Source organism: Pan troglodytes, chromosome 2, assembly GCF_028858775.2.
Source record: "Pan troglodytes isolate AG18354 chromosome 2, NHGRI_mPanTro3-v2.0_pri, whole genome shotgun sequence".
NCBI classification, from domain to species: Eukaryota; Metazoa; Chordata; class Mammalia; order Primates; family Hominidae; genus Pan; species Pan troglodytes.
In genome coordinates this window covers 112,521,141-112,529,782 of record NC_086015.1, presented here as the reverse complement: position 1 = coordinate 112,529,782, position 8,642 = coordinate 112,521,141, and the positions used below count along the sequence as shown (strand labels likewise).

At 40.7% G+C, this 8,642-nt stretch overlaps 1 non-coding gene across 1 annotated transcript; it reads right to left on the bottom strand.

Moving 5' to 3' along the window:
• Positions 1-934: 934 nt before the first annotated feature.
• On the bottom strand, positions 935-8,042 carry LOC742152 (uncharacterized). Its single transcript, XR_001713095.2, has 3 exons — positions 7,912-8,042; positions 7,639-7,790; positions 935-3,178 (listed from the first exon to the last, which is right to left on the bottom strand). It is a non-coding gene; the product is annotated as an uncharacterized LOC742152 (transcript).
• Between the last annotated feature and the right edge of the window lie 600 nt (positions 8,043-8,642).

Sequence of the window (8,642 nt, the reverse complement as noted above, 5' to 3'; positions counted from 1 at the left end):
AAGCAAACTTTTTTTTGTTTGTTTTTTTGAGACAGAATTTCACTCTCGTCGCCCAGGCTGGAGTGCAATGGTGTGATCACAGCTCACTGTAACCTCTGCCTCCCAGGTTCAAGTGATTCTCCTGTTTCAGCCTCCCAAGTAGCTGGGATTACCAGTGCCTGCCACCATGTCTGGCTAATTTTTGTATTTTTAGTAGAGACGGAGTTTCACCATGTTGGCCAGGCTGGTCTCAAACTCCTAACCTCAGGTGATCTGCCCACCTTGGCCTCCCAAAGTGCTGGGATTACAGGTGTGAGCCACCGCGCCTGGCCACAAACTTCTTAAATTGGCCTATACGTTTCTGCATGGTCTGGCCCCTTCACCTCTCATTCCCAGCATCCTCTGCTCCCTGAGCCCTCGCTCTCTCTTCTTTGGAGACTTCATGCTTACATGGTTCCTTCCTGCATCAATGCCTTGGCACAGGCTGTTTTAATTGCCAGTGACCCTCTCCCCTCCTGCATTTCACCAGTTAACTCGTTAACTCTTCCCACCCTTCAGATCTTCACTTAAGTGTTTTTTTTCTCAAGGAAGCCTTTTCTGACCTCCCTGAGTTCTTGCTCTTATTATAGGATCTCAAAACAACACATATTTATACTTAGTTGTTCTTATAAAAGTTCACATTGACATGTATTTGTCTTCTCCAGAAGATTTTAAATTACAAGTAGACAGGTTTATGATTTGGCGTTTTGTTTTGTCTTGATTTGTTTTTTAAAGACAGGATCTCATTATGTTGCCCACACTAGAGTGTAGAGGCTATTTACAAGCATGATCATAGTCCACTGCAGCCTCAAACTCCTGGGCTCAAGTAATCCTCCTGCTTCAGCTTCCTGAAGAGCTGAAATTACAGACTTACATGACCATGCCTGGCCAATGAGGGATTAATGTGAGTGGCACTTGGTGGATGCTCAATGAGGGTTTATTAAAGCTATAGAGACTGTTCATAGGAATATATTTTTTTCCCTGTATCCATCATAGATCTTATAATAGTCCTTGGCATATATCATAGATTCATTAAAATGTGTTCACCTCAAGCTTCAAATTAGCCAAGTTCCATTTTATGCTGAAATAACAGTATGTTGAATTTCAAAACAAGAAAAACACAAAGTTTTTAGAATGTAAGAGGCAATAACAACCCCAAAATCTTGAGAGACAGTTGTGACTTCATATCCACTGTGTGAAATATCCTGTGTAGTGATTAAGACCATGTGTTGCTCAAGAGGTTAAATACCAAGTTACTGTATGACCCAGCAATTCCATTCCTAGTTATATACCCAAAAGCAATGAAAGCCTGTACATGAATGTTCACAGAAGCATTATTTATAACAGGAAAAGGTGAAAACAATGCAAATGTTCTTCAACTGATTAATGGGTAAATAAAATGTGGTGTATCCAGACAACCAAATATCATTTGATAAAAAAGAAATGGAATGCTGATACATGCTACAACATGGATGAATCAAAGACCACATATTGTATAATTCCATTCATCTGAAAGGTTCAGAAGAGCTAATTCAATAGAGATAGAAAGTAGATTAGTTGTTTCTTGGGTTTGGGGAGCTGAAGAAAAATGGAGAGTGATTGACAATGGGTATGGAGCTTATTTTGGAGTGATGAAAATGTTCTAAAATTGTAGTGATGGTCGCACAACTTCACAAATATGCTAAAAATAATTAAATTATACACTTTAAAATGCATATTATAGTGTATACGACAGGGTTTTGTTTTGTTTTATTTTAAAAAAACTGATGATGAGCTCCAAAGCCAGATTGTCTGGGTTCATCTCAAGACCCCTTCATTTCCTAATTATGTGGCCTTGAGCAGGTTACTTAATCTCGCTGCCTTTCAGATAATAATGATGCCTACCCGGTAAGGTTATGGTGAGAATTAAACTCGTCAATATGCATAAAAGGTTTAGGTAACCACTTAACAAAAAGTTCAATAAATATAAACTTTTATTAATGTTGTTTTCTTGTTCTAGAGGGATTCATCTGCAGGTTCCTAGATCTTCCAACACGTGCATCTGTTTTGACCTACAGTGCCTTGGGGGATGGTTCATACGCTAGTGATCGCTTTTCTATAGTTTATCTTGTTGATAGCCAGTCTACTGTTCTCCCCTCTCTTAGCAGAAATTTCTCCTTTCTTCTGATTTTAATCTGTAAAATAGATTTCTCCTATTGCTACTACCCTCATCTATGAAGGTGTAGACTGCTGAAGGAAATTTCTCTTTTCTCAGGGCTGGTTCTCTTTACACAAGAGTGCCCAGCAACCCAAGTGATGGGTATCCAGAGATAACCCTAAGGGCTGAATCGTGTGCATGGAGAGAAGGGATGGACAACGATTAGGAAACTGCTGTCTAATCATGAAATAAGTATCCCTGAGTCAGAGTATGTTCCACCTGCATCCAACCTTTGCTAGTCTCTTGGCCATCCAGGACAAGTTGGGTAAAGACTGAATAAACTTAGATGAAGATCCACTATTATGCCCATGATGCTATTAGCTAGACATTTTCAGACATGAAACACTCTCTCTCTTTAGAACTTACTTATTACAAGATGCAATCTGTCGTATTCATTTTCTTGTACTATTTAAACATCTTGTTTTTTCTGGGAAAAATTTAAGCTTGATCACAATTCTTAATGAGCACCCCTAGATTCAATTCTTCTGTTATAAACGTAGATTGTCTTGCTTATCCTTTTTGTTGTTGTTGTTGTTGTTTTTCTGGTCATATGCTCTTTCCTTTCTTCTTTCATTCAGTGAATGAATATTAATTGAGTGCTTCTTACATGCCAGATACTGTTTTAAGACAAATTCCTTGTCAGCTTGAAGTTTACGTAATAGTTGGGAGAAGTCAGGGAATAAGTATAGGCTGGGCATGGTGGCTCATGCCTGTAGTCCCAGAACTTTGGGAGGCCGAGGCAGGTGGATCACCTTAGGTCAGGAGTTCAAGGCCAGCCTGGTGAACATGGTGAAACCCCATCTCTACTAAAAATTCAAATATTATCTGGGCGTGGTGGTGGGTGCCTGTAATCCCATCTATTCAGGAGGCTGAGGTGGGAGAATCACTTGAACCTGGGAGGCAGACGTTGCAGTGAGCCGAGATCACACCACTGTACTCCAGCCTGGGCGACAGAACAAGACTCTGTCTCAAAAAAAAAAAAAAAAAAAAAAAGAGTAAGTACATAAGCAAGTATATTGGTGTTATGTCAAATGGAAATACATGCTATGAGGGAAAAAAAAAAAACTAAAACAAGCCAGGAGAATTGGGAGTGCTGGTGAATATTATTTAATGTACAAATTTCAGGAAAGGACTCATGGATAAGGTGACATTTGAGCAGAGACGTGGAGGAAGCGAGGGAGGCAGCCTCTTGGGTACCTGATGAGAGAGAGGCTGAGTTGGGGGTGTGCTTGGCATGTTTGAAGAGCAGCAAGGGGGTTGCTGTGGCTGGAGCCCACTAAGCAAGCAGGAGAGAGGTAGAAGAGAGAGGTCAGAGAACTAACAGAACCAGATCATGCAGGGCCTTGAAGGAAACTGCGTAAAGGTTAGATTTTACTCTAAAGGGAAGGAAAGCCATGAGAGAATTTTGAAGAGCGTATTGAGACATTCAACTTAGATTTTTTTTTTTTTTGAGTCTCACTCTTGTCGCCCAGGCTGTAGTGCAACGGTGTGATCTTGGCTCGGTGAAACCTCCGCCTCCTGGGTTCATGCAATGCTCCCACCTCAGCCATCCAAATAGATGGGATTACAGGCACCCGCCACCATGCCTGGATAATTTTGTATTTTTAGCAGAGATGGGGTTTCATCATGTTGGCCAGGCTGGTCTCAAACTCCTGACCTCAGGTGATCTGCCTGCCTCAGTCTCCCAACGTGCTAGGATTACAGGTGTGAGCCACTGCACCCAGCCAATCTAATTTCAATTTCTAAAAGGCTCTTTACAGCTATTTTGTTGACAGGGAGACAAGGGTGAGAATCAAGGAGCCCAGTTAGGGCACTGTTTTTGTAATCCTGGAACATCCCAATTTTAATAACAGTGTAGGTGACAGAAAGTACTTAGGTTCTGGATATGTTTGGAGTGTAAAGCTAGCAGAATTTGCTGATAGATTCGAAGTGCAATGTGTGAGAAAGAGGAGTCAAGAATGACTTAAATGAAAAATAAAAACAAAACTACCAAACTACGTCTCTATTTCCAGAGTGGCTGTATCATTTTGCATGTGCACCAGCAATGTATGAATGATCCACTTTCTTCACATTCTTGCCAGCATTTTGTGTTATCACTATTTTTTATTTTAGCTATTCTGATAGGTATGTAGTAATATTTCACTGTGGTTTTAATTAGCATTTTCCTAAGAAAAGAAACTAGAGCAAACAAACAGCAAGAAAAAAAGAATGACTGAACCAAGGATTCTTTTCGGGTTGATGAAAATCTTCTGCAATCAGATAGTGGTGATGGTTGCACAAAACCCACTGAATTGTATACTTAAAAAGAGTGAATTTTGTGGCATGTGAATTTTATCTCAATTAAAAAGTAATGAATACTGCACTGTCTTTGTTTTGAAGAGCTGGAAAAATCTATTGGCAATTACCAACGTGGGAAAAATGGGTGGAAGGAAGCAGGTTTTTGTGGAATGGGGGAAGAGAACAGGAATAGTGAATATATTACTTTTGAGATGCCTAACAGATAACCATGTGAAAATGTTTAGTGTGAGTTGGATATAAGAGTCCCAAAACCCAGAGAAATCTCCAATTTGGAGAAAGAAATTTAGACATTGTCAGAATATAGATAATATTTAAAGCTACAGGCCAGGCTAAAGTCACCTGAGAGAGAATGTAAACAGAGAAGAGAAGCACTTAGCTTGAGCACGGCAACATTTAGCGGTCAGAAAGATTTGAAAATCAGCAAAAGATACTGAAAATGAGGAGCCAGTGAGGTGGGAAGAGAACTTGATGTCCCAAATATCAAGTAAAGAACATATTTTATGAAGCAGAAGTGGCCAATTCTGCCTAATGCTGCTGATGAGTCAAGTAAAATAAGAATCGAGAACTGACCACTGGATTTTACAAATTGTTGATCATGACAAGAACAGTTTTGGTGGTATTGGGGGCAAAAAAAAAAAAAAAAATTGGAGCGTTCATAAATAAATGGGAGGCGAGGATGAGAATTAATGGGTGCAGAGAAATAGCGGAGGGAGAGGGAGAAGAATGTGAGACCAAGAGAAGGTTCTTTTCCTTTTCTTTTGAGGTGGGAGAAATATAGCACATTTATAGGCTGATGAGAAACAAGTAGAGGGAGTGAAAATTGATGATGCAGAAGTGAAAGGAGAGAATGGCTGTAGTGATATTCTTTTTTTTTTATAGCGATATTCTTTTTTTTTTTTTTTTTTTTTTTTTTTGAGACGGAGTCTTGCTCTGTCACCCAGGCTGGAGTGCAGTGGCACCATCTTGGCTCACTGCAAGCTCCGCCTCCCGGGTTCACGCCATTCTCCTGCCTCAGCCTCCTGAGTAGCTGGGACTACAGGTGCCCGCCACCACGCCCGGCTAATTTTTTGTATTTTAAGTAGAGACGGGGTTTCACCATGTTAGCCAGGATGGCCTCGATCTCCTGATCTCGTGATCTGCCCACCTGGGCCTCCCAAAGTGCTGGCACTACAGGCATGAGCCACCGCGCCAGGCCTTTATAGCGATATTCTTGAATACACATGAAGAGGATGGAATCCAGTGATAAGTGGAGGGCTGTCCTCAGATAAGAGTCCAGGTAGTTTATATCTTGAATAACTGGCGGAATGTGAGTATATAGGAGCATGGGTACAAGTAGGGTAGCAGATATGATTGAGAGTATGTAGTTTTCTTCTTATCATTTTTTTTTTTTTTTTAGGGAAATAGGAACCAAAGCCACTGGCCAAGAATGAGGGTGGAAGAGGAGATATTGAAAGTTTGTCAAAGGAGAAGATATTAAATGCTCGCCTAAAGAAATGAAAGAAGGAGATTCTGGAAATGTAGTGGCCTTTCCTTGGCAGTGCCGTGGGCCCATGTGAGAGATTTCTGGTCATGAATTTACAGTGAGATCTGTCAGCATAGCTGTGTTTTGCTTTTTTCCCCAACCATAGCACAGGTGCAGGCATAGAGTAAACAGAGAGCTGGAGTAATCAGAATTGAGGATTTTTTTCAGACAAGTTAGAGGAAGAAAGTGTGTGTTGGGAGGGAGTTGTAGGTGTCTACAAGGAAGTGTTACAACAATGGACCATGACTTCTAAGCCCCGTAAAGACGGAAGAAAGGACCTGAGGGGAGTGAAGAACAGTGAGTAACGATGAAGGCACTGGATTGTAGAACCAGGTGGAGTCCATGAATTTTCGGAATTGGAGTGCTAGAGGTAGTGAGCCAGAAAAACAAGGAAGCACAAGTCTGCAATGTATAATAGCACGCCAACTCTGCTTCATGCAAAGATGTTTAAATCCAGCAGTACAGAATGGCTTGGTAAAAACTCAAGGCATGTTAAAATATCATTCACATGAACTCAAGTGGTGATAGTCAAAGTTGTGAATAAAAAAATCCTTTCACACATTTTATAAAAACAGGTAACAACAATTGAATGTATGTTATCATTGCTCTGGGGCAAGAAAACAGCAGTCGTCTGTTTATGACTAAAATTGTCGGTGCTCAAAATGTTCCAAGAGTCAATATTTAATTAATAAATTGCCACACTCATTTAACAGATGTAACATATGAGAGAATGAGGTATAGAATGAAGAATTAATGAACCCCTATTTAGGAAAACATGGGAATTAATACACACACCCACACCCAACCAACCACACACACATACACACCCTGGTAATCAAAACTATAAACTGAAGAAATTAAGAAGATTGAAGAGCAGTCACTAAAAATATGCCTGTGTCAGAGTATCCAAAGAACACAGCTTACATAGAGCACTGGACTTTCCTGTGGTTTAAATCTTGAGTACAAAAAAATGTTTGACACCCAGTAAGTATAAAACAAATATTTGTTTGATTAAATTAAATGAAGGAATAAATAAATGAATGATGATGATTTGTCATCTCTCTATCATGACATTTGTGTATAACAAAATCTTTTCCATTTTGTCCCACGCAGGTTCAATTTCTGGTTGGTAATTGGCAATGATGGAATGACTGTCCAGAGTAAAGAAGCCTCTCTTTGTTCTTGTGCCATGATTTCTCAGCCAGGCAGTGCTTGCAGTTCACTGGACTGATCATTTTCTTTCACACTCTGTGCCTTTGCAAATATTATTCTTTTGTCTGAAAATTGCCTGCTCCCAACCCTTCATTATCATCCCCACTAACTCTCACCCACCCTCCCCAGCTTGTTGACTTGGAAACTCCTTCTTTTTTTACCAGCTGCAATTCAAGCAACACCTCCTCTGGGAAGCCTTTTCAACTCTGCCTTAGTCTTTTTTGGCCCTAGTTTTTGCATCTCTCCAGATTCACTGGGCTTTATCTGCTTTCTGGGTCACTTGTTCAGTGAAGAACCCCTACCCCATCACCACCACAACTCTTAACCCTACCACCCTTCTTAGCCCTTTCCAGATGAGGGCTGTGCTTTAGCATGGCTCCTTCATACTCACCATGATGGGACTGCAAAGACCCTGGTGTCTGGGGCCTGAACCCACTGGGCCCCTGAAGTTCAGCTTCCTGCAGCATTCCCAGAATCTGAGGAAGCACCGTGAACTGAGGTCTGGGCTCTGACTTCCCTGATCCTGGAGCCAGGTCATCCAATCTGTAAATGTAAAGGATGGAATTATTTTTACCAATGAGGAACAGGTAGACTCTTATGCCTTTCTCCTCGTGCCCTATCCCCACCCTTTACAGACTGTGGAAGCACACAGATTTCTACTTACAGACTGTTCTGAAGCACATAGATTTCTACACGACTGACTGGAGACATCTAGAGTGATCAACACCTCAGCTGTTTTTTGTAATCAATGTGCCACCTTTGCTTCCCCCTGTACTCTCATTCTTGCTGCTCAATAACACCAAAACTCTGCTCCAGGTTCTCATTTCTATGCAAGTGTAGAAATCCTCTACAATCTCCTAGCAACACAGGCATACCCCTACCCTAGCTTGAAATAACCTGAGTCATGATTGTTGGTTTACTTTAACAGAGATTCTTGATTGCAGAGGAACTTTTTTTCAGTGGTCTCATTACTTAGCACCATGTTGGGAACATAGTAGGTGACTCAATCAACAGTTGTTAATTAATTAATGGCTGTAACATTAAATAATTATAGAACACATTTAAAACAAAAAGAGCTCTTAGACATTTTTGCCTTAATTCTCTGTGTGATATGGAGAAACAGCCTGAGGCCAGGAGAATTAAGGTACTTTCCAGAGTCATGCAGCTATTGAGTAGCCAGACTGGAGATGGCATATTGGTTTCCTGATCACACAGCACTATTCTCTTTTAGAAAACTGTTATTTCCATTTATGTGAGTGGAAAACAACATCAGGATCAATCTGGCAAACCCCTGGGAACTGTGTTTCTCCAGGCCATCTTTAAGCCTTTAGATTAAAATATAAAATTGGGTAACACTAACAATAGAAGACAGTGTTCCTTTGCTTCTGTCCCCAT